The sequence below is a fragment of the Heptranchias perlo genome, unplaced genomic scaffold (genome assembly GCF_035084215.1).
Source record: "Heptranchias perlo isolate sHepPer1 unplaced genomic scaffold, sHepPer1.hap1 HAP1_SCAFFOLD_52, whole genome shotgun sequence".
Classification (NCBI taxonomy): domain Eukaryota; kingdom Metazoa; phylum Chordata; class Chondrichthyes; order Hexanchiformes; family Hexanchidae; genus Heptranchias; species Heptranchias perlo.
This window is the reverse complement of record NW_027139537.1, coordinates 2921253-2947801: the sequence shown is the minus strand read 5'-3', so window position 1 is coordinate 2947801 and position 26549 is coordinate 2921253. Positions and strand designations below refer to the sequence as shown.

Below are 26549 nucleotides of genomic sequence, written 5' to 3'. Positions count from 1 at the left end.
GGTGTTTAGCAAAGATGGAAAGATGAAGTGAGACATGGAAAAAAGCTTCACAGGTCCTGATATCTTTTCTGTGGATTGAACTCAGGATTTACAAAGTTAATAAAACTAATATACTCGATGCTGTGTGAAAAGCGCACGAACGGTGGAAACTGCCAGGCAGCAATGCCAATTAGGTTAGTTTGCAAGCTATCTAAAGTCATAAAGTGATGGACAGTTGGCAAAAAACAATCCAGTCAGCCAGGAGTTGTCCAGACAATCTTCTGATTTGTCATTAGACACGATATCCACTGCTCCACGGTGTGCAGAGAAAGTAGCAGCTCACACTGCCACAGCGCTGCGGTCTGAGCAGCAAATGAGTCAGTCTCGGTCATGCACACGTGACTCCACGAGTCCGGGAGTGTCTGAAGGCGCACAGTGAATATTTACCAAAGAGAGCAATCCTGGCTGCTTCCCTTCGTACAGCGGAGGACTGCAATACAATTATCAGATAAAAGTCATCCTTAGGTTTTTGGTTGGAACTAGCGAACGTGCTTTTGGAGTAAGCAGAAATTAGCTCAAGGCCGTTTTCTTTACTTCACAGACAGCCAAAAGCTTAACATGTTGGCGCTGAGGCACAGGAGACCTCCTTTCCTTTCTGAAACCAAAAGCTTTTTGTTTCCGCCCGAAAATGGCTGTTTTGCTCGAGCACTTGCCTCTGCTCACCAGCAGGGCGCACCTTTGAATAACAACACGTCAAACCGCACTCACTTTCAGGCAAATATGCCTTCCATCAGTCAGTCAGACCGACAGACAGACAGAGCTCTCGCTGTTTCCTCAAGCTCGGGCTGCTGTTCTTTTCCGACGACCTCGTCTGCGTTCCGCAGGCTCGGGCTCTTCTCGGCATCATTCACGGTGACTGTGCCTTCCCGTTCTGCGGTTGCTCAATTGCGAATACTCGATACCGCGGATTGGAGCAAAGTATTGAAAAAATTCAGGGAGGGTGCAATCCGTGGCGCTGCCTGGAGGCGAGTATGAAGGGATTATTGTGAAGGGCAAATTCTTCCTCGCAACTGGGGAATTAGCTCAAGTGGTAGAGTGCTCGCTTCGCATGCAAGAAGTAACGGGATTGATACCCCCATTCTCTACTCACTTTTTTACCTTGGGGAGTTGTCCCGAAACAAAAATGGTGTCAGTTTTCAGCCAATCGAAAACCCACGTGAATCATCAGCTTCGACAAAGAGAGGTCAATGGGTGATCAATCTTTTGGTGTGCTGCAGTGAGCAAAAGTTTTTGATTTTGGTGTTTAGCAAAGATGGAAAGATGAAGTGAGACATGGAAAAAAGCTTCACAGGTCCTGATATCTCTTCTGTGGATTGAACGCAGGATTCACAAAGTTAATAAAACTAATGCACGCCCTGCTGTGTGAAAAGCGCATGAACGGTGGAGACTGCCAGGCAGCACTGCCAATTAGGTTAGTTTGCAAGCTATCTAAAGTCATAAAGTAATGGACAGTTGGCAAAAACAATACAGTCAGGTCGGAGCTGTCCAGACAATCTTCTGATTTGTCATTGGACACGATATACACTGCTCCACTGGTCGAGGGTTTGCAGAGAAAGTAGCAGCTCACACTGCCACAGCGCTGCGGTCTGAGCAGGAAGTGAGTCAGTCTCGGTCATGCACACGTTGCTCCACGAGTCCGGGAGTGTCAAAAGGCGCACAGTGAATATTGACCAAAGAGAGCAATCTTGGCTGCTTCCCTTCGATCGTTCAGCTGGTACAGCGGAGGACTGCAATACAATTAACAGATAAAAGTCATCCTTAGGTTTCTGGTTGGAACTAGCGAACGTGCTTTTGGAGTAAGCAGAAATTAGCTCAAGGCCGTTTTCTTTACTTTCCAGACAGCCAAAAGCTTATCATGTTGGCGCTGAGGCACAGGAGACCTCCTTTCCTTTCTGAAACCTGAAAGCTTTTTGTGTCTGCCCGAAAACGGCTGTTTTCCTCGAGCACTTGCCTCTGCTCACCAGCAGGGCGTACCTTTGAATAACAATACGTCAAACCGCACTCACTTTCAGGCAAATCAGCCTTCCATCAGTCAGTCAGACCGACAGACAGACAGAGCTCTCGCTGTTTCCTCAAGCTCGGGCTGCTGTTCTTTTCCGATGACCTCGTCTGCGTTCCGCAGGCTCGGGCTCTTGGCATCATTCACGATTACTGTGCCTTCCCGTTCTGCGGTTGCTCACTTGCGAATACTCGATACCGCGGATTGGAACAAAGTATTGAAAAAATTCAGGGAGGTGGCAATTCTTGGCGCTGTTTGGAGGCGAGTGTGAAGCGACTATTGTGAAGGGCAATTGGTCTCGCTAAGCAGGGGAATTAGCTCAAATGGTAGAGCGCTCGCTTTTCATGCGAGACGTAGCGGGATCGATGCCCGCATTCTCCACTCACTTTTTTACCTTCGAGAATTGTCCCGCAACAAAAATGGTGTCAGTTTTCAGCAAATCCAGAACCCACGTCAATCCTCAGCTTCGATGAATAGAGGTCAAGGAGCAGTAAATCTTTAGGTGTGCTGCAGTAAGCAAAAGTTTTTGATTTTAGTGTTTAGCAAAGATGGAAAGATGAAGTGAGACATGGAAAAAAGCTTCACAGGCCCTGATATCTTTTCTGTGGATTGAACTCAGGATTTACAAAGTTAATAAAACTAATATACTCCCTGCTGTGTGAAAAGCGCACGAACGGTGGAAACTGCCAGGCAGCACTGCCAATTAGGTTAGTTTGCAAGCTATCTAAAGTCATAAAGTGATGGACAGTTGGCAAAAAACAATCCAGTCAGCTAGGAGTTGTCCAGACAATCTTCTGATTTGTCATTAGACACGATATCCACTGCTGCACGGTGTGCAGAGAAAGTAGCAGCTCACACTGCCACAGCGCTGCGGTCTGAGCAGGAAATGAGTCCGTCTCGGTCATGCACACGTGACTCCACGAGTCCGGGAGTGTCAAAAGGCGCACAGTGAATATTTACCAAAGAGAGCAATCTTGTCTGCTTCCTTTCGTACAGCGGAGGACTGCAATACAATTATCAGATAAAAGTCATCCTTAGGTTTTTGGTTGGAACTAGCGAACGTGCTTTTGGAGTAAGCAGAAATTAGCTAAAGGCCGTTTTCTTTACTTTACAGACAGCCTACAGCTTAACATGTTGGCGCTGAGGCACAGGAGAGCTCCTTTCCTTTCTTGAACCTGAAAGCTTTTTGTGTCTGGACGAAAACGGCTGTTTTGCTCTAGCATTTGCCTCTGCTCACCAGCAGGGAGTGCCTTTGAGTAACAACACGTCAAACCGCACTCACTTTCAGGCAAATCAGCCTTCGATCGGTCAGTCAAACAGACAGACAGACAGAGCTCTCTCTGTTTCCTCAAGCTCGGGCTGCTGTTCTTTTCCGATGACCTCGTCTGCTTTCCGCAGGCTCGGGCTCTTCTCGGCATCATTCACGATTACTGTGCCTTCCCGTTCTGCGGTTGCTCACTTGCGAATACTCGATACTGCGGATTGGAACAAAGTATTGAAAAAATTCAGGGAGGTGGCAATTCGTGGCGCTGTTTGGAGGCGAGTGTTAAGCGACTATTGTGAAGGGCAAGTGGACTCGCTAAGTAGGGAAATTAGCTCAAATGGTAGAGCGCTCGCTTTGCATGCGAGAAGTAGCGGCATCGATGCCCGCATTCTCCACTCACTTTTTTACCTTGGGGAATTGTCCCGAAACAAAAATGGTGTCAGTTTTCAGCAAATCCAGAACCCACGTCAATCCTCAGCTTCGATAAATCGAGATCAATGAGCAGCAAATCTTGAGGTGTGCTGCAGTCAGCAATTGTTTTTGATTTTGGTGCTTAGCAAAGATGGAAAGATGAAGTGAGACATGGAAAAAAGCTTCACAGGTCCTGATATCCATTCTGTGGATTGAACTCAGGATTTGCAAAGTTAATCAAACTAATGCATTCCCTGCTGTGTTAAAAGCGCACGAACAGTGGAAACGGCCAAGCAGCACTGCCAATTTGGTCAGTTTGCAAGCTATCTAAAGTCATAAAGTAATGGACAGTTTGCAAAAACAATCCCGTCAGATAGGAGTTGACCAGACAATCTTTTGGTTTGTCATGAGACACGTTAACCACTGCTCCACTGGTCTCGGGTGTGCGGAGAAAGTCGCAGCTCACACTCCCACAGCGCTGCGGTCTGAGCAGGAACCGAGTCAGTCTCGGTCATGCACACGTGACTCCACGAGTCCGGGAGTGTCAAAAGGCGCACAGTGAATATTTACCAAAGTGAGCAATCTTTGCTGCATCCCTTCGATCGTTCAGCTGGTACAGCGGAGGACTGCAATACAATTAACAGATAAAAGTCATCCTTAGCTTTCTGGTTGGAACGAGCGAACGTGCTTTTGGAGTAAGCAGAAATTTCCTCAAGGTCGTTTTCTTTACTTTACAGACAGCCGACAGCTTAACATGTTGGCGCTGAGGCACAGGAGACCGCCTTTCCATTCTGAAACCACAAAGATTTTTGTATCTGCCCGAAAACGGCTGTTTTGCTCGAGCACTTGCCTCTGCTCACCAGCAGGGAGTGCCTTTGAATAACAACACGTCAAACCGCACTAACTTTCAGCAAATAAGCCTTCCATCAGTCAGTCAGACCGACAGACAGACAGAGCTCTCGCTGTTTCCTCAAGATCGGGCTGCTGTTCATTTCCGACGACGTGGTCTGCCTTCCGCAGGCTCGGGCTCTTCTCGGCATCATTCACGATGTCTGTGCCTTTCCCTTCTGCTGTTGCTCAATTGCGAATACTCGATACCGCGGATTGGAGCAAAATATTGAAAAAATTCAGGGAGGTGGCAATTCGTGGCGCTGCTTGGAAGCGAGTGTGAAGCGATTATTGTGAAGGACAGTTTAACTTTTGTAACTGGGGAATTATCTCAAATGGTAAAGCGCTCGCTTAGCTTGTGAGAAGCAGTGGGATGGATACCCGCCTTCTATCCTCACTTTTTCTACCTTGGGGAATTGTTCCGAAACAAAAATGGTGTCAGTTTTCAGCAAATCCATGAGCCACGTCAATCCTGAGCGTCGATAAAGAGAGGTCAAGGAGCAACAAACCTGTTGGTGTGCTGCAGTAAGCAAAAGTTTTTGATTTGGAGGTTTAGCAAAGATGGAAAAATGAAGTGAGACATGGAAAAAAGGTTCACAGGTCCTGATATCTTTTCTGTGGATTGAACTCAGGATTTACAAAGTTAATAAAACTAATGTGCTCCCTGCTGTGTGAAGAGCGCACGAACGATGGAGACTGCCAGGCAGCACTGCCAATTAGGACAGTTTGCAAGCTATATAAAGTCATAAAGTAATGGACAGTTTGCAAAAACAATCCAGCTAGGTAGGAGTAGACCAGACAACCTTCTGATTTTTTTCATTAGACACGATCTCCTCTGCTCCACTGGCCCAGGTTGTGCGGAGTAAGTAACAGCTCAAACTCCCACAGCGCTGCGGTATGAGCAGGTACCGAGTCAGTCTCAGTCATGCACCCGTGACTCCACGGGTCAGGGAGTGCCAAAAGGCGCACGATGAACAATCACCAAAAAGAGAGCGATTTGCTGCTTCCCTTCGATAGCTCAGCTGGTAGGAGTGGAAAATAATAGTTAATTAAACTCAAAGCAAATTCATCCTTAAATCACTGTTACAATTCCAGTTTGAAGGAACGTGTCTGCTTTTGCATTAAGCAGCAATTAGCTCAAGGCCACTCTTTCAACTTTCCAGGCAGCCTCCAGCTCAACATGTCGACACCTCTTTTCCTTTCTCAAACCTGAAAGCTTTCTGTGTCTGTCCGAACACGGCTGTTTTGCTCCAGCATTTGCATCTGCTGACCAGCAGGGAGTGCCTTTGAGTAACAACACGTCAAAACGCACTCACTTTCAGGCAAAGAAGTCTTTTGTCAGTCAGTGGGACAGACTGGGCTCTCGCTGCTCCCTCAAGCTGTTCCTTTCCGGTGACCTCGTCTGTCTTCCCCAGGCTCGGGTTATTCTCCGCATCCATTCACGATTACTGTGGCTTCCCGTTCTTCTGTTGCTCACTTGCTGATGCTCGATACCGCCAATTGGAGCAAAGTATTGATTGTATTCAGGGAGGGGGCCAACCCAAGGCAAGATTTATCTGCTGGTCATGGAGCTGCTTGGAGGCGAGTGCAAAGCAGGTACTGTGAAGGGCAATTTACAAGAAACAACCTCAAATATGGAATAAAGCGGGCAATAGAAACATGGATACAGAATTGGCTAAGGTGGAGGAAACAGACTGTAGATGTTGTTTTTCCGACTGGAGGGAGGTGTACAGTGGTGTTCCCCAGGGGTCGGTGCTGGAAACGTTGCTTTTCTTGATATATATTAATGACTTGGCCCTGGGTGTACAGGGAACAATTTCAAAATGTGCAGATGACCCAAATTTGGAAGTGTAGTAAACAGTGAGGAGGATAGTGATAGACTTCAAGAGGATATAGACAGGCTGTTGGCATGGGCGGACACATGGCAAATGATATTTAACGCAGACAAATGCGAAGTGATGCATTTCGGTCGGAAGAATGAGGAGAGGCAATGTAGACTAAAGGGCACAACTCTAAAAGGGGTACAGGAACAGAGAGATCTGGGGGTATATGTGCACAAATCATTGAAGGTGGCAGGGCAGGTTGGGAAAGCGGTTAAAAAGCATACGGGATCCTGGGCTTTATAAATAGAGGCATAGAGTACTAAAGTATGGAAGTCATGATGAACCTTTATAAAACACTGGTTCGGCCACAACTGAGTATTGTGTCCACTTCTGGGCACCGCACTTTAGGAAAGATCTGAAGGCCTGAGAGAGGGTGCAGAAGAGATTTACTAGAATGATACCAGGGATGAGGGGCTTTAGTTATGTGGATAGACTGGAGAAGCTGGGGTTGTTCTCCTTGGAACAGAGATGGTTGCGAGGAGATTTGATCGAGGTATTCAACACCATGAAGGGGCTAATCAGAATAGATAGAGAGAAACCATTCCCATTGTCGGAAGGGTCAAGGACCAGAGGACATCGATTGAAGGTGATTGGCAAAAGAACCACAGGTGACATGAGGAAAACCTTTTTTACACAGCGAGTGGTTCGGATCTGGAATGCACTGCCCGAGGGGGTGATTCAATCATGGAAAGAAAAGAAAATGCAGGGATAAGGTGGGGGAGTTGGACTAGCTAGATTGCTCTTGCGCAGAGCCGGTGCGGATGCGATGGGCCAATTGGCCTCCTTCCGTGCTGTCACCTTTCTGTGATTCTGGTCGAGTGCTCGCTCAGCATGTGAGAGATAGCAGGATCGGTTCTTGCATTCTCCACTCACCTTTTCACTTGGGTCAATTGTCCAGAAACAAAAGTGGCGTCAGTTTTTAGCGAGCCCAAGGTCCATGTACTTCTTAAGCTTCACTGCGTGCTACGGTACAGAGAGGTCAAGTGGTAGCAAATCTTTTGGTGTGCTGCAGGAAGCAAAATTCTTGATCTTCGTCTTGAGCAAAGATGGGGAAAAAAACTTAACGATGCCTTCTTTGAGAATTGAACTCAAGATCTTCAGATTATGAGATTGACGCGCTGCCTGCTGTGCTAAGAAGGCACTTGAAGCATAAATGTCCAGGCAGCACTACCAAGTCGGACAGTTTGTAAGGTGTAAAGTCATAAGCTAATTGACAGTTTGCAAAAACCATCCATCCAGGTGGAAATCGAACCAACAATCTCCTGAATTCTGGTCAGACACGTTATTCATTTCTCCACTTGCCCAGGGTGCGGCAAGTAATTAGGAGCTCACACTCCCACAGCGCTGCGGTATGAGCAGGTACCGAGTGAGTCTCAGTCATGCCCACACGACTCCACGAGTCCGGGAGTGTCAATCGGCGCACGGTGAACAATCACTAAAGAGAGGGACCTTTGCTGCTTCCCTTCCATAGCTCAGCTGGTAGTGCAGAAAACTTGTAGAGATTAAGACTTGAAAGGAAAATCGCTGGTTTAATTCTGGCTCAAAGTACATTGCCACCAATCCCATGTGTTTTAATTTTGCACACTAATATGTGGGACTTTATCAAAAGCCTTCTGAAAATCCAAATAAAACACATCCACTGGTTCTCCCTTATCTATTCTGCCAGTTACATCCTCAAAAAACTCCAGTAGGTTTGTCAAACATGATTTCCCTTTCATAAATCCATGTTGACTTTGTCGAATCCCGTTGATATTTTCTGAGTGTCCTGTTATCACATACTTTATAATAGACTCTCACATTATCCCTACTACTGATGTTAGGCTAACCGGTCCGTAGTTCCCTGTATTCTCTCTCCTTCCTTTTTTAAACAGTGGGGTTATATTTGCCACCCTCCAATCTGTAGGAACTGTTCCATAATCGATAGAATTTTGGAAGATGACGACTAATGCATCCACTATTTCCATGGCTTACTCTTTTAGTGCTCTGGGATGCAGGTTATCAGGCCCTTGGGATTTATCGGCTTTCAGTCCAATTATTTTCTCCAGCACTATTCGTTTACTAATACGAATTTCCTTTAATTCCTCCTTCTCACTAGTCCATTGATTCTGGAGCATTTCTGGGAAATTATTTGTGTCCTCTTCCGTGAAGACAGAACCAAAGTATTTGTTTAATTGCTCTTCCATTCCCTTGTTCCCCATTATAAATTCTCCCTTTTCTTACTGTAATGGACCTACTTTTGTCTTCACTGATCTTCTTCTATTTACATACTTGTAGAAGTTTGTACAGTCCACTTTTATGTTCCTTGCAAGTTTACTCTCATACTCTATTTTTACTCTCTTAATCAATCGCTTGTTCCTTTTTTGCTGAATTCTAAACCGTTTCTAATCCTCAGGCTTGCTACTTTTTCTGGCAACTTTATATGACTCCTCTTTGGAGCTAATACTACCCTTAATTTCTTGTGTTGGCCATGGTTGGCCATTTTTCCATTTGTGTTTTTGTGCCAAAAAAGAATGTGTAACTGTTGCAATTCATGCATTCGTTCTTTAAATGTTAGCCATTGCCAATACACCGTCATGCCTTTTAATGAAGCTTCCCAATCTATCATAGCCAACTCACTCCTCACACATTCGTAGTTTCCTTTGTTCAGATTTAGGATCCTAGTTTAGGATTGAACGACTTCACTTTCCTTCTTAAAGAAGAATTCTATTATGTTATGGTCACTCTTCCCTAAAGGACCACGCACAACAAGATTATTAATTAACCCCTACTCATTGCACAATACCCAATCTAGGACAGCCTGTTCCCTGGTTGGCTCCTCAACGTACTGGTCTAAAAGACCATCTCGTACACACCCCAGGAATTCATCCTCCACAGTATGATGGTGATTTGGGTTTAGCCAGTCTATATGTAGATGAAAATCACCCATGATTATTGAAGTACCCTTGTTACATGCATCTCTCATTTCCTTTTTGATGCTGTCCCCAACATTACCACTACTGCTTAGAGGCCTATTGAAAACTTCCACCAGTGTGTTATGCCCCTTGGTGCTTCTTAACTCCACCGAGACTAATTCCACAGCGGCCATCTTGACAAAATGGCCGCATGTACGGCGGCCATCTTGGTCAAAAAGGCAGTAAGTAGGCGGCCATATTGGACAAAATGTCGGCAGCACGGCGGCCATCTTGGACAAAATGGCGGCAGGTATGGCGGCCATCTTGGACAAAACGGCTGCAAGTGCGGCGGCCATCTTGGTCAAACTGGCGGGAAGTACGGAGGCGCTCTTGGACAAAATGGCGGTTATTACGGCAGCCATCTTGGACATAATAGCGGCAAGTACCTCAACGCTGTTCTACAGGAAGAGAAGGAGGCCATTCAGCCCCTCGAGCCTGTTACACAGTTAGAAGAGACCATTCAGCCCCTCAAGGATATTGCACAGGAAAAGGAAGAGGCCATTCAGCACTTCGAGCCTGTTAAATAGGAACTGGGTGTCATTCAGCCCCTCGAGCCTGATAAGTCGGAACGGGAAGAGGCCATTCAGTCCCTCGAGCATGATATACCGGAACTGAAGGCCAATCAGCCCCTCAAGCCTGTTACATAGCAACAGGCGGAGTCCATTCAGCCTCTCGAGCCTGTTGTACGGGAACTGAAGGCCATTCAGCACATAGAGCCTATTGCATGTGAATAGGGCTAGGTCATTCAGCCCTTCGTGTCTGTTATACAGGAACTGGACGCCGTTCAGCCCCACGAGCCTTTTAGGTAGGAACAGTAGGAGGCTATTCAGTTCCTTGAGCCTGTTCGGCCATTCAATTAGATATGTACCTTAACTCCATCTATCCGCCTTAGCTCCGTAACCCTAAATATCCTTACCTAACAACAATCTATCAAACACATTTCATGAACTTTCAATTGAGCCCCAGCATTAACAGCTTTTTGAGGGAGAGAGTTCCAGATTTCCATGATCCTTTATGTGAAGAAGTGCTTCCTGACATCACCACTAATTTTAAGGTTATGCCCCCTTGTTCTGGATTCCCCACCAGAGGAAGTAGTTTCACTCTCTCTAACCGAGCAACTCCTTTCATCATCTTAAACACTTCAATTGGATCACCCATTAATCTTCTATATTCAAGGGAATACAAGCCTAGTCTATGCAACCTGTCCTCATAATTTAATTCTTTTAGCCCCGATATCATATTTGTGAAACGGCGCTACACCCCCTCCAAGGGCAATATATCCTTCCTGAGGTGCAGTGCCCAGAATTGAATGCAGTCCTCCAGATGGGCTCTAACCAGAGCTCTGTACAGCTGGAACATAACTTCCACCCCTTTATATTCCAGCCCTCTTGAAATAAAGTCCGACATTCTATTTGCCCTTTTAATTAATTTCGTAACTGTCCACTAGCTTTTAATGATCTCTGTACTTTGATCCCTAAATCTCTCTGCTCCTCCACAGTTCCGAGCTCCTCACCATTTAGAAAACTCTCTGATCTATCTTTCTTAGATCCGAAGTGGATGACCGCACATTTCCCCACATTGAACTCCATTTGCCACAGTTTTACCCACTCACATAATCTCTCAATATCCTGGGAATGCTTGGTGGTTTTGTTTGGTTGGAGAATGCTTTACATCGGATCGTTATATTAAAACGATTACAATTGTTTTTTTTTATTTTGTAGAGTTTGAACAAGATCATTATTCCCCGATCAATAAAATGTCTGTGTTTTTCAGATAGTGGCGACAGTTCAGAGATAGTTGCCTTTTACCTACTTTAACGAAGTGAAATTTTGCTGATTTAAAATCAGCTGTATTTCTAAGCTTGAAAAAGCAGCTCCTCTGTTAGGTGAGGCTTCAATCCCAATGTCTCAGTGTTTCCGTTTGTCCTGATATCAATGTAACATTTGAATGGCTCCAGGTAATGAACAGTGAAAGCCCTTCAGATTATGTCAGCCACTCGTTCTATCCAGTGCCTAATAGTGCCTGCTCTTCAGAGGGTGACAGATTCACACTACACTGGACCTTGTTTTAGACTTTAGCTGCCAAACAAATTGGTGAAACAGTAAGAGAATAAACACATAGTAGCAGTAAGACAACAGTTTTACTGTAAAGTTCAACCAGATCCTTATTGGAAAAGAAAATATATCTGTATATATATATATATATATATATATTGCATAGACTATAGCACGGCAAGAAAGAGACCATTCGGCCCATTTGGGTAAATCAGTGTCTCCGGGATTCCCTTTTTTACTACAACAACAATAACAACATTATCTATATTTGTACACTACATGGAATTGCATCGAATGTACAGCAGAGAGACAGGGTCCTTTCGGCCCGCCTGGGTAAGGAAATATCCCACAGAGTTCCCACAGTGAGCAAGTGATCCCAAAGTGCAACCAGTGAGAGTGCCCCATTGATCCACAGTGTCCCAGTGACCCACAGTTCACCCAGTGATCCCACAGTGATCGCAGAGTGACCCAGTGATCCTACAGTGCATCCAGTGATCCAAAGTGTCCCAGTGATCCCAGAGTGTCCCAGTAATCCCAGAGTGTCCCAGTGCTCTCAAAGTGATCCCAATGATCCCACAGTGCAGCCAGTGTTCTCACAGTGCACCCAGTGATTGCACGGAGCACCCAGAGGTCCCAGGATCCAAACTGCATTTGTGTAAAAGTTGCAGAGACTTTCTTTGTACATATTTATATCAATATATATATATATATATATATATGTACAAAATATTTATATATTACATAGAATGGGTAAAGTAATTTCTCCGGTAACGCCACGAAGCTGAAACAAAATGGTGCCAGTAAGGCGGCCATCTTAAATAAAATGGAGGCCATTGTCCCAGTGATCCCTCAGTCAGCCAATAATTCCACGATGATCCACTGATCCCACAGTGTCACAGTGATCCCACAATGTCACAGTGAACCTGCAGTGTCCTAGTAATCCTACAGCAACCCGTGATCCCACAGTGCTCCCAGTGATCCCACAGTGACCCAGGCAAATCTCACGTGAGCCACATTGAGTGCAGCCTGTGGTGAAGGCCTCGGTCAGTTCGCTGTGGAGAGAAAGCCTCTTGTCCAAGGATTCATCCTCCTCCCAAAAATTGTCTTTCCACATCTTCATGTTACAGCATTTCCACAAAAAAATATCCGCTGTAGGGAGAGAGATGGTGAAAAGCAATTGATTAAAAACAAAGCAAGTGATTGAAAAGGCACAGCAAGAGCCCAGAGCTCCCTCACACTCACTCACACATACACATTCACACTCACTCACTCACTCCATTACACAGGCAGGCAATCTCTCAGCAAACACCACTGACAAACAAAATCCCCAGTTACAAAGCAGAGAATCAAAAGAAAAGAGAGAAATATTGTGAGAGAGAGAGAGACAGAAAGATGCTCGGGCAGACTGAACAGCACAAGTTGCTTCTCTCTCTCCAATACAAGTTTGCACGGTTTTCATCTCCTGCTTTGCCACTCACTCCCTCACTCACCCACTCCCCCTCACCCCTCCCCTAAAAAGTGCTGGTCTGTCAGCCTGTCCTAGTTCGTGTTTGCTGCTGGGTCCAAATTGCCCCTGTGCTCATTTTCTCTTCTGTTTCTGGAGCAGGGGACAAAAAGCCCGGGCATTTTTTGCTACTTCACCCTTTATGCTGCAGTTTGCAAAGGTGAACGAACTTTCCCTTTGCTCTTTTCTCTTGTTTTAATTCGCAGTGGATAAAAAGCCTATAGTTTGTATTCAACTTACAGTTTGTGGCTTTTTCCAATCAGCCAAAGAGTTCAAATAAATTCATGACATATAAAAGAGCCAAAGCGAAAAAGTTTTTTAAAAAACCTAATACACAGCATGATCCCTCACTCAGTTACAGGGTCAATCACTCAGCAACATTCATTTACACGGAAACAAAGCCCAGTTTATAAAGGAGAAGAATCTAAAGAGTAAAAGATTGAGAGACAATCTTTGTCGACAACAACAACTTGTATTTATATATTACAGCAACTGCTATAACATCAATTTGTTTATATATTAGTATATGTGTATTATTACAACTACTGTTACAAAGCTTCCATAAGGGCAGTTGGGGAAAAGCAGAGCGGGAAATGGGACTAATTGGATAGCGCTTTCAAAGAGCTGGCACAGGCACAATGGGCTGAATGGCCTCCTCTTGCACCGTACCTTCAATGAAACCATGAACAACATCTTCAACGCCGTGAACGTGAAAAAAAATGGCCACCAGTCAGGCGGCAATCCTACTCAGCAGTAAGGCGGCCAACTTACTTGGAGGGCAAGATGGTTATATTGAGAAAATTGGCCGCCATGAAGCTTAAAGAAAATTGCCGGCCTGATCCTTGAACTAAATGGCCGTCAATAGGGCATCCATCTGACTGAGTGGTAAGGCAGCCATCTAACTGAGGGACAAGGCCGCAATGAATTTTAATCAATATGGTCCCTCTGACCTTGAATCTAAATGGTCACCAGTAAGACAGCCATCTTACTGAGGGACAAGGAGAAGCTTGTTCTGGTGAGAGATACGGAAAGGGTTAATTTGCTGTCCCTGTTAAATCACTGTTGCATTACAGTTAAAGATACAAACTGAGTGAGAATCGCACTGGCTGGTGTTTAACACAAAGACAGCGGTTCAGTGAGGGAATTAAACACCAAATGTGAACTTCGGCAAAAAAAAGATTAACATTTGGTTATTTGGACGTAATGGTTCAACAAAAGGAGAGAGCAGACATTCGGAGGAAAGGTCCGATTAGCCATTTTGTGTAGAGAATGCAATTCTAGCTTCTATTAAATAAATCAGAGTAAAATTGGACTCAATCTGAATGTCGTTCTGATCTGGGATTTAATTCATTTCTCCATTATTCATATTTTTCTTCAATCTGAAACAATAACAGTATTTGTAACAGAAACAGAACAGGAGAGTGCTGTGGGACCCTGTCCAGTATATTATCACTGCAGCAGAGGTAAAGCTGCAGTGTGATTTATTAGAGAATCCAGCAGCTCGCTGGGAAAGTTACACATGGTCCAGATGGAGGAGCAAAAAGGTGCAAAGTGGTTTTTACTTTAATTTGGGGCAATTACTTTTTATCTCCACGATGCTCTTTTTCCTAAACAAACTTTAGGCACAAACTATGGCTTTATAACGAAAACAATCATTTATTATTAATTCAATAGAAAAAGAAATGACATTAGAATTTAAATAACACCTTGGGTTAATGTCCGATTTAGAATTGCTGTAACAAAAATAAAACAACACATTCTCAATTCTCAAAATGCATAACCGTTTGGAAATCAAATGCCTATCTTAGAGTTATTCCATAACGAAAGTTATGTACTGATGGTTGGCTCAAGCTAGCCGAGAAGATTCCAGGTATTTTGATGGATACCGTTGTCGTGTCGCGTGACTTTTTCTTATATCCAGGTCATCTGCTTCACAGGCAATCTATAAACCAGCATCGAGGCATCAAGCTGGGAGGCAGCGAGCAGTCAGGAAGATTCCAGGTGAGGTGGTGCTGCCAGGAAGCGAAAAGTGAGGGTGGAGCAGTTATGGTGGATCTATGTCTCTCTCCACTCAACTTCTGCCCAGCTTTTAAAGACCGTTTCTACACAGAACAACACATCTGGGACGCTGGCTTGTCAACAACAGGTTCCTAAAAATACAACCCACGATTGATTGACACTTCACTTGTTTTCTCTCAGTGTCCACAACGTAACCAAGTTAAGTCGGCAGGAGTTCAAACGACCTCTCGCCCCCCTGGAATCGTTCTTGTTGCTATGGTGATCTATCCCCTGCTGTCTGATATTTTACAATGTGTCATTAACAATCTTTCAACAGCCCTTCCACCTTTTAATCGTCCCTTTCCTTCAGACATGATGAAGCCGATTTAGTCTCAGGCTTTCGTTTATCGTATGATTATTTACTACACAGAGCAGCTGGGAAACTCCTGCAGTAAGCAACGGTCAGGGTCAGGTACACAAGACTGAGTGACTTTATTGTGCAGCCTCCAGGCATCATCTTTAGAAATGTCAAAATTAAATCCACAAGAGTGTTACCCCAGAACAAACATGAGATGTCTGGCCTGCTTCATCTGCTGCTGTTCTGCTGGTCAGCACTCTCACACACTCCAGGCTGATTACACAGTTTCTTTGTTTATTTAATGCTTTCTGAGACCTATTTTCACTCCCGTCTCTACCCTCCTGTCACTTTATATGTTTGTCCATGTTTCACCCTGTCTGTTCTCTTTTTATATGGTTGATCTCTGTTTATTTTCTGAGTGTTTTTCTATCTTGTTATTTCCACTTCTACTGTAATTTCAGTCTCTGTCGCTGTTTATCTCTCGATCTTTTTCTGTTACTCTTAGTTTTTATCTGTACGCCTCCCTTTCTCTCTCTCTCGGTCTGTTTGTCGCTGCCTATATCCTCTCTCTGCCTTCTCTGTCTTTTTCCCATCTGCCTCCCTGTCTCTCTCGCTCGTTCTCTCTCTCTCTCTCTCTCTGACTTCATCTGTCTTTTTATCTTTCCACCTCTCTCTCCGTATCCTTCTCTCTCTTTCTGTTTTCCTCTGTCTATCTCTGTCTTTGTTTCTCCCTGTGGATCTACTTTTCCCTTTTATTTCTCTCTATTTCTTGCTGCTTCCCTTTTCATCTGTCTTTATTTCATTCTGTCTGTTTCTCACTCTCTCCAGCTCTGCTTCTGTTTACTTCTTTCTCTCTGTTTCTAGTTTACTTTTCGATCTCTTCTTTGCATCTGTTTCTGTATTTCATTGCATTTCTTTCAATATCTGTTTTAATCTTTGTATTTCTCCCCCTCTCCTGTTTTCTATTAGTCTCCATGCTTTCTATTCCACTTTCTCTCTTTCTGTTACTGTCTCTTTATGTCTTACACTCCCCTGCTCTGCCTCTCCCTCAGTCTCTAGTTATTTTAAATGGATTTCCTCCGTCTATTTACCTCTCCGTTTCTATCACGTTGTAATTCTTTATCAATGTCTCTCGTTCGTTCCATCCATGTCTGCTTTCTCTCTCTCTCTCATAATATATGTGCTTTCTTTCTGTCTTTATTTTTCTCTCCTGTCTTAATAACTCTCTCTTTATTTCTCTGCATCGCTGAATAACTCTGTCTCTGCCCTTATTTATTACGATCTCTCTCACATTCTCTGCCTTTTATGTGAATCTGTCTTAATTTTCTGCGCTTTTTAAATCGTTACATGTTTTTTGTCCGTGTGCCTCTCTCCGTCTGTCTCTCTCCATCTCTCTGTCGTTCTCGCTCTGTCTGACCCTCTCTGTCTGTCTCACTCTCTCTGTCTGCCTCTTTCTGTCTGTCTTCTCCCTCTGTCTCTCGCTCTCTCTGTCTCTCTCTGTCTTTCTTTCTCTCTGTCTCTCTCTCTATCGGTCTCGCTCTGTCTGTCTCTCGCTGTCTGCCTCTCTCTCGCTCTGTCTCACTCGCTCTGTCTGCCTCTCTCTGGCTCTGTCTCTCTCTCTATCTCTCTCTGACTGTCTCTCTCTCTCTCTTTCTGTCTCTCTCTCTATGTCTCTCCCTCTCTGCTCTCTCTCCCTTTCTCCCTCTCCATTTATATGGAGTGCGCAAATTCCAATTAGACCCTAAACAGCTACTTTAATTCCCAGCATTGCCCATTTATCGGGGTGGTGATTTAATTCAAGTCCAGCTGAGCTCCTTCGTGCTGACATTTCGAGAAAAAATTCAAGTGTCGTCTGTGGAGTAAATGCTGTCTCAATTGGTCAGATTATCAATACAATATAACATCAGAATCAGATTTCACATCATTTCAGGACTCTGTGCTGATAATATAAAATATAATTTCTATCCGCTGGGAAGTGTAGGGGATGGAGAATGAAATGGGATTTAGTTCTAGTGCTTGAAACCCTTCAGCTCTTTCTATCGTTTCATTTATTTAACAATTAGATTGAGTGGGTATTTCACCCCGTTCTTCAGCTCTTCTCTGAATTTAGTCTGGGTCAGGACATAAATACACGTGTTTGTGCAGGAACTGAGAAGCTGCAGCATCTTTGATGAGTGATTTGTGATATAACAAGGGTCAGTGTGAGAGTAAAATGACCGAATGTCTGCAATTCACATGTAAATGTAAAAGACAACCTGTGTCAGCCACAACAGTATAAAACTGCCCGATATACTGAAGAGTAAAATGATGGATTTCTTTCGGTTCTCCATCTCTGCATCACTCTGATTCTCTCCATTGCTGCGGCCCCGGAGTCCCCTGCGGACTCGACTGGACACTAAAATACGCCTGACAGTCAGAACATTGAACAGAAAAATCAGACAGACCGGGAGACAAGGGGTTAAAATGAGGTGAAACATGTCAAATGCGGCCCATGCGGGGGAAGTACGGAAGCTCGGTTTACCCACACAAAATCAGGGAACATTATCAATTATAAATTGAGGTTCATATATAAAGTACGTGGGGACACTTTCTAAACAGCCCAGCATACTCACTGTTCCCAGATCCACAGCCGCCGTTCTCTCGGTGCAATATTTAGTTTTCAGCTTCTCGCAACAAATGGCCACAAATCGATCAAAGGTGAAAGCGACTGTGAGCCAGACAGAAACCACCGTGGTTGCAAAACCCAAGAACCTAATAAAGCTGCACACAGGAGTAATGTCCAGGAATGACCGTGGGAAATACATCACATTAATCACCGTCAATATCGGATCAGTGATAACGACCAGGAGATCGGCCACTGCCATTCCCACCAGGTAGCGACTGATACATTTGGAGAGACCGCACTTTCCTCGGGACAGGATCACAATCGCCACCAAGTTAACTGTAAGAGAGAGAAAAGGAAGCAGAGAAATTACTGATCAGACCTGGAGCCAAAGCAGCAGTTTGAGAGGATCTGGGGTGAAATTTCCCGCTTTGTTGCTGCATCGAAGGGTGGAAAGTGATTCATTGACCTGGGCAGCGCTTTCGGGCAGAGAGATGTTTTTTTTTTAAACACAATGATCAATAACGAATTGGGAGATGAATACAGGAAATGAATAAAGTGAGCACCGAATCCAATGGAAGGGCTGCGTGAGGGCACAGTGCGGTGGGGAAGGGAGAAAGGGTTTTGAACACCGGCAATCCATCGGATTAAAGCCGCATTTGGGTTCCAAACGGACGGGGAAGGAGAAGGAAAGGTGAGGAAGTTGAGGGGACAGGGGGAGAAGCAGCTTGTGTGTTGCTCTGGTTTAATAGAGTCGACAGTGAGTGAGATTGGGAAGGAGTCCAGGAAAAGAGTAGTGTAGATGAACGTATGCGGGCTGGAGGTGAGTGAGGAGCAGATGGTTTGGGAAAACGGACAAACTGAAGGAACCGACGAGGAGACAGAGGATTCATTGCAGTGGGAGGATAGGCTGGGATTCACAGGGAGAGACTGCAGCAGAGTGTTATATGAAATCTAATCTATCGCTCCCACGAACACAATCCAACTAATACATTCAACAGTTCATTTATGTGGTTATTGGTGTCGGGGAACATGTGTTGGGTATAAAATGTCCAAAATAAATTTAATTTGCACATTCAATTAAACTTAAAATGAAAATAATTAATCAAATCAACCACGTTGTTTATTGAATTCAGGCTAGCTTTAAAAATACAGAATCCGAATATTTCATTATGATCAAGAAATTACTGATTCTATCATTTAAGCAAATTCTAATTATGTTTAGTGTCAAGTTGGAAAACAAGGAACATTCACAAAAACAGACTGAGGACCTGAGGGATATAAACATGAGGAGCGAGTCCCACAATAAAAACTCACCCAAACTGACCGCATCATAATAACACCTTCAAATCACATTTTCTCTGTTTAATTGTACTGGAAGTTTCAGCAGTTCATTCTGATGAATTATTCACACAACAGCCTCTCGCTTTCCCTCTCAATCGCCCTCTCTATCACTCACTCTACACTCTTTCCAAAGTAGATTTTCATATCCGATTAAATCCTATCATCCTGTGCCTGCATTCTGTTCACCAGCCCCGGGTTCCACCGATCCTATTTTCAGTGTCAATTTGTTAAATAGTGAAGCCTCTGTAGAATCGTTTAAAATTTCTACCGATCATCCAATTCTCCACCTGTTCACCTACACTGTTCACTTCCTCTGCAAATCATGGAATAAACAGAATCAAATGCCTCTCCCAGGCAGATCTCACAATAATTGAGATTCCTTCTCCTGTAATTATGAAGTGAAGTGATAGATGGCGGGACTTTTCAATTAACAAAACGCCAAAATTACACTTATAATCTACAGAAGGGTTCTGATTCCAACAGGTACGGTGCAAACTGAGACAACATAACATCAAAACATTTCATTTCACAGCGAAGTCCAGTGACAGTCAGTGAATTCATCCACAGTGAAGCAGAGAATGAGATGTGAAAGAATGAGCAGAAAACTCAGTTCAGGAACCAGACATCTGAAGCGGCGTCAGATACACACATAATGAAATAATGTTTCATAACAGTGATCACCAATAAATACCCCACTGACCTGGCCCAACACCCATACCCCACTGACCTGGCCCCACATCCTACCCCACTGACCTAGCCCAACACCCATGCCCCACTGACCAGGCCCCACATCCTACCCCACTGACCTGGCCCCTCATGCATACCCCACTGACCTGGCCCCACACCATTACCTCACCAAACTGGACGCACACACACACACCGCACTGACCTGGACCCACACCCATACCCACCGACCTGGCCCCACAACCACACCCCACTGACCCGGCCCTACACACATACCCCACTGACCCGGCGCCACACCCATACCACTCTGAACCGGCCCCACACTCATACCGCACTTACCTGGCCTCATACCCATATTCAACTGACCTGGCCCCACACCCATACACACTGACACGACTCCGCGCCCATACACCACTGATCCGGACACGCTCCCATAAATCACTGACCCGGCCGCACACCCATACCCACTGAACCGGCCCCACACCCATACCACACTGACGTGGCCCCACCCTTACCTCACCAACCTAGCCCCACACACAGACACACCGCACTGACCTAGCCCCACACACATACCCCACCTCCCTGGCCCCACACCCATACCCCACTTACCGGGCCACGCGCTCAAACCTCACTGACCCGAACCCACACCCACACCACATTGACCTGGCCCCACAACCTACCCCACCGACCTGGCCCAACACCCATACCACATTGACCTGGCCCAACACCCATACCCCACCGACCTAGCCACACACACCAACACCCCACTGCCTTGGCCTCACACACATACCCCACTGACCTGACCCCACACCGATATCGCACTGACCTCGCCCCACACCTGTATCCCACTGACCTGGCCCCATACCCATACCCCACTGACGTGGCCCCACACCCATACCTCACTGACCTGGCCCCACACCCATACCCCAATGACCTGGCCCCACACCCATACCCAGTGACCTGGCCCCACACCCATACCCCACTGACCTGGCCCCACACCCATAACCCACTGACCTGGCCCCACACCCTACCCCACCGACCTGGCCCCACACCCGTACCCCACTGACCTGGCCCCACACCCTTACCTCACCAAACTGGCTCCACACATACACCGCACTGACCCGGCACCACACCCATACCCTCTGACCCGGCGCCACACCCTTACCCTCTGACCCGGCCCCACACCCATACCACACTGACGTGGCCCCACACACCAACACCCCACTGCCTTGGCCTCACACACATACCCCACTGACCTGTCCCCACACCGACACCGCACTGACCTGGCCCCACACCCATACCACACCTCCCTGGCCGCACACCCATGCCCCACTGACCGGGCCACGCGCCCATACCTCACATACCCCATTGAGCTGGCCCAACACCCATACAACACTGACCTGGCCCTACACCCATACCCCACTGACCTGGTCCGACACCCTACCCCATTGACCTGGCCCCACAACCTCCCCCATCGACCTGGCCACACACCCTACCCTACCGACCTGGCCCAACACCCATACCCCACTGACCTGTCCCCACACCGACACCGCACTGACCTGGCCCCACACCCGTATCCCAATGACCTGGTCCCAAAGCCATACCCCACTGACCGGGCCACGCGCCCATACCCAACTGATCTGGCCCCACACCCATACCTCCTGACACGGCCCAGACACATACCCCACTAACCAGGCCCCACACCTATACCCAACTGACCCGGCCCCACACCCATTACTCACTGACCCGGCCCCACACCCATACCCAACTAACCCGGCCCCAGACACAAACCCCTCTGTTCTGGCCCCACACACATACCTCACTAAACCGGCCCCACACACATACCTCACTAACCCGGCACCGCACCCATACCTCACTGACTCGGCCCCACACCCGTACCGCTCTGACCCGGCCCCACACCCATACCGCACTGATCTGGCCCAATAACCATATGTCACTGACCTAGCCCCACACCTGTACCCCTCTGATCCGGACCCTTGCCCATACCCCACTGACCTGGCCCCACACCCATACCCCACTGACCTGGCCCAACACCCATACCCCACTGACCTGTCCCCACACTGACACCGCACTGACCTGGCCCCACAGCCATATCCCACTGACCTGGCCCCACACCCATACACTACTGACCCGGTCTCGTGCCCATACCCCACTGACCCGACCCCACACCCACAACACACTGACCCGGCCTTGCGCCCATACCCCACTGAGCCGGCCCCACACCCACACCGCACTGACCTGGCCCCACACCCATACCCCCTGACACGGCCCAGACACATACCCCACTAACCAGGCCCCACATACATACCCATCTGACCCGGCCCCACACCCATAACTCACTGACCTGGCCCCACACACACACCTCACTGCCCCGGCCCCACACACATACCTCTCTGCTCCTGCGCCACACCCATACCCCTCTGACCCGGCCCCACACCCATAACCTTCTGACCCGGCCCCACACCCATACCCCACTGACCTGGCCCCATACCCATATCCCACTGAACTGGCCCTATACCTGTATCCCACTGATCCTTACCCGTGTCCATATCCCACTGACCGGACCAGGCGCCCATACCCCACTGACCCGGCCACACACCCACACCCCACTGACCTGGCCGCACACTCATACCCCCTGACACGGCCCAGACATATACCCCACTGATCAGGCCCCACACCCATACCCATCTGACCAGGCCACAGACCAATACTTCACTGGCCCCACACCCATACCCCACTGGCTCGAACCCACACCCATACCCCATTGACACGGCCCCAGACCCATACCACTCTGAACTGGCCCCACACTCATAGACCTCTGACCCGGCCCGACACCCACAGCCCACTGACCACGCCCCACACCCAGACCCCACTGACCCGGCCCCACACCCCACTGACCCGGCCCCACACCACACCCCGCCGACCGGTCCCCACACCCGCACACCACTGACCCGGCCCCGCACCCCACTGACCCGGCCCCACACCCACACACCACTGACCCGGCCCGACACCCACACCCCACTGACCCGGCCCCACACCCACACCCCACTGACCCGGCCCGACACCCACACCGGACTGACCCGGCCCGACACCCACACCCCACTGACCCGGCCCCACACCCACACCCCACTGACCCGGCCCCACACCCACACTCCACTGAACCGGCCCCACACACACACCCCACTGACCACGCCCCACACCCAGAACTCACTGACCCGGCCCCACACACAAACACCACTGACCCGGACCCACACCCCACTGACCCGACCCCACACCCACACCTAGACACCACTGACAGGGAGCAAGAGGTTATTCTACAAGTTTAATTTCTGAATTATGAAGTTTGATGTGTAACAGGAAGTGAATGTGACAGGAGACGAGTGCAGCATTAAGTGTGACACTTACAGGAAGTGTGCGTTAGAAATAAGACTTTTATTTCATCACTAGTGCATCTCGATGGCCTTGCTCATACTGGGCCAGATGAACTGGAATGTGTTCTCACTGTTTGTTGAAACAGGCCAGAATGGGAGGCGGACATGTGTGAATGTTCACTATAATACCAGCAGTGCTGGGAGGACTGAATAACTCGTGGAATAATAATCTCCATTAAATAAGTATTCACACAGGAGTTATCAATTTCAGAAAAGTATTATTAAACCATGGCAACAGAAAGTCTTATGAATTGTACATATCTGCACAACCTACTGCTGTACTTTAATATTATTTTTCTGGATTAATAACAACTCTTCAAATTTTTTAATCGTATCTACTCCTGGTATGCCGAATACATAGATATGAGTTTATACTGAATGTTTCATGGTCTGAATATATCGATAGGAGTTTACACTGAACGTGTCATGGTCTGAATATATAGATAGGACTTTTCACTGAATGTTTCATGGTCTGAATATATAGATAAGAGTTTACACTGAATGTTTCATGGTCTTTCGGATATAAGTTGGAACCAACGCCTCTTGTACTGAGATCTGACAGATTGTTACCCTGGCAATAGAGGAACTCACTCAACCAAAGTTACTGAAAAGGACATAACAAAAACACCATCACGTGTTTGGAGTTTCGGAAAGACGAAGATTAACCCTGAACATTCAGACAATTTTTCGAACCATGAAGCTGCGATTCCAGCAACGGATTTTTTACACCACAAGAACTGATATTGGGGCTTTACTGAATTCACTATCAGTTCCAGCTCGACAGAACATTAAGCAGCACCGCATCCACAGAAGGACTTCGATAAAACAGTCACATTGTTAAAAGCAGACACCGCCTGCTCTCAAAATCTGACTGTCTTAAACCATCTAAACCTGTAACTGTTAACATTTAAATTACTGAAACATCTGATCGTCACATTCTTTGTACATCTGGAATGTTACAAAATTTGGATAAACGACATTTCTGGAAACTCCAGTTAGTGTTTAAGATGGTGTTTATATTTTCTACTAAAAGCAGACCCCATAATAATCAGGTAATTGTGATGAAAGAGCACAGAAATGAATCTGAATTATATCGGGACAAACATCACTCTCAGTTTAATAAAACGACCCCTCGGCCGAGCCCGAGAGCTGGATCATGTGATCACCCAGAACATTTATTCTGACAACACACAGAATAATCAATCGGAAGAAATTTTACAAATCATTATTAGAATACGATTTACGTATCATTTTATCACCAGTTTATATTTAAGTGATAATCATTTAATTCAACTTCAATTGTGAAATCCAGAAATAGATTTACTGATGGGAAATAACATTAAGTTAAACCCAGTATCCAGTTCAGAATTGTAAGATGATTGATTTTGATAGTTGGATATGAAGTATATTTGAATTCAGTTACACTGTCTGGTACAACATTAACACACAGTGTAATATCGATATTATGGGGGTCATAAAGGTGGGTTGTTTCCGAGTTGGAACTGGGGGCGGAGACACTGTATATCTGCTGGGCTTTGCCTCAGACTGGAGTCACCTCTTAGATCAAACCCCTTTTCTCTAAAACACACACAAGATTAATTTGTGACTGTGTGTTTTGAGACAGACACTGATCTCACTTCACATTACATTGCACGGCCTCATGCTGAATAATTGTCCTCGGTGATTAGACTCTCCCAGTCTCATTCTCACAATTTCCCCCCGAAGCTTTGTGGACTGTCTACAGGACCAGTGTTTATCTGAAGAAATGGGACTTTCTCTTACATTACTCCCCAGTCGATCTATGGAAGCTCTTTGAATCGGAAGGGTTCTCTCTGGTTGCTGCTCTCACAATCCTGTGCTGGTTCACCTGCTGTTGTTCCTCAGTCTCCAATCCCTGTTTACTTCCAGCTGTGGACTTTACTGAATCACTCCGTCATTCACCGGGAGATCTAATTCTGGAAGGGCAGAAAATGAGACCAATACTGACGGTGTGGATGATAATCTAATCGATAATTTCCCTCGCTACAGAAATTTATGTCCCTCACTGAATCCGCCCCTTCCATTGGTTCAAAACAAATGATTGATACCCCCACCCGCCAATCAGGGCCTGTTCCCACTCACAGAACCGCCCCCACATGTTTTGAACTGACAGAAAGGGCGGAAGTCACTCTCATATGAGAATCTCTATTGGAGTTTTTTGCGGATGTAAATTCGCAGGGTAGATGAAGGGGATCCAGTGGATGTTGTATATTTGGATTTTCAAAATGCATTCGATAATTTGCCACATAAAAGGTTGTTACACAAGATAAGTGCTCATGTGATTGGGGGTAATATATCAGCATGGATTGAGGATTGATTAACGGACAGAAAACAGAGAGTGGGGATAAACGGGTCATTTTCAGGTTGGCAGGCTCTAACTAGTGGAGTTGCACAAGGATCAGTGCTTGGGCCTCAGCTATTTACAATCTATATTCATGACTTAGATGAAGACACCGAATGTAATGTATCCAAGTTTGCTGACGATACAAAGCTAGGTGGGAAAGTAAGCTTTGAGGAGGACATAAAGAGTCTGCAAAGGGGAATAGACAGGTTTAGTGAGTGGGTAAGAAGGTGGCAAATGGAGCATAATGTGGTGAAATGTGATGTTATTCACTTTAGTGGGAAGAATAGAAAAACAGAATATTTTAAATGTTGAGAAACAATTACATTTTAGCGTTCAGAGAGATCTGTGCGTCCTGGTACAAGAAACACAGAAAGTTAACATGCAGGTACAGAAAATAAATATTAAGGCAAATGGCATGTTGGCCTTTATTGCATGGGAGCTGGAGTCTCAGAGTAAAGAAGCTTTCCTACAATTGTACTGAGCTTTGGTGAGACCTCACCTGGAGTATTGTTTACAGTTTTGGTCTCCTTATCGAAGAAAGGGTATACTTGCCTTACAGGCGGTGCAACGAGGGTTTACTAGATTGATTTCTGGGATGAGGGGGTCTTTCTATGAGGACAGATCAAGTAGAATGGGCCTATACAGTCTGGAGTTTAGAAGAATGAGAGGTGATGTTTTTGAATCATGTACAATTCTAAGGGCTTGAGAGGGTCGATGCTGAGAGGTTGTTTCCCT

At 46.2% G+C, this 26549-nt stretch overlaps 1 long non-coding RNA gene and 1 other non-coding gene across 5 annotated transcripts; one reads left to right on the top strand and one right to left on the bottom strand.

The window, feature by feature from the left end:
• The first annotated feature begins 2346 nt into the window (after window positions 1-2346).
• On the top strand, window positions 2347-2419 carry trnae-uuc (transfer RNA glutamic acid (anticodon UUC)). Its single transcript has one exon. It is a non-coding gene; the product is annotated as a tRNA-Glu (tRNA).
• A 9149-nt stretch (window positions 2420-11568) lies between these two features.
• On the bottom strand, window positions 11569-25423 carry LOC137314522 (uncharacterized). Of its 4 annotated transcripts, none has more exons than XR_010961218.1 (3): window positions 25214-25423; window positions 14829-18290; window positions 11569-12638 (listed from the first exon to the last, which is right to left on the bottom strand). It is a non-coding gene; the product is annotated as an uncharacterized lncRNA (long non-coding RNA). The 4 variants fall into 4 exon arrangements; XR_010961217.1 differs by lacking the exon at window positions 11569-12638 and having other exon boundaries at window positions 13446-15143; window positions 17962-18290; XR_010961216.1 differs by lacking the exon at window positions 11569-12638 and having other exon boundaries at window positions 13446-18290.
• Between the last annotated feature and the right edge of the window lie 1126 nt (window positions 25424-26549).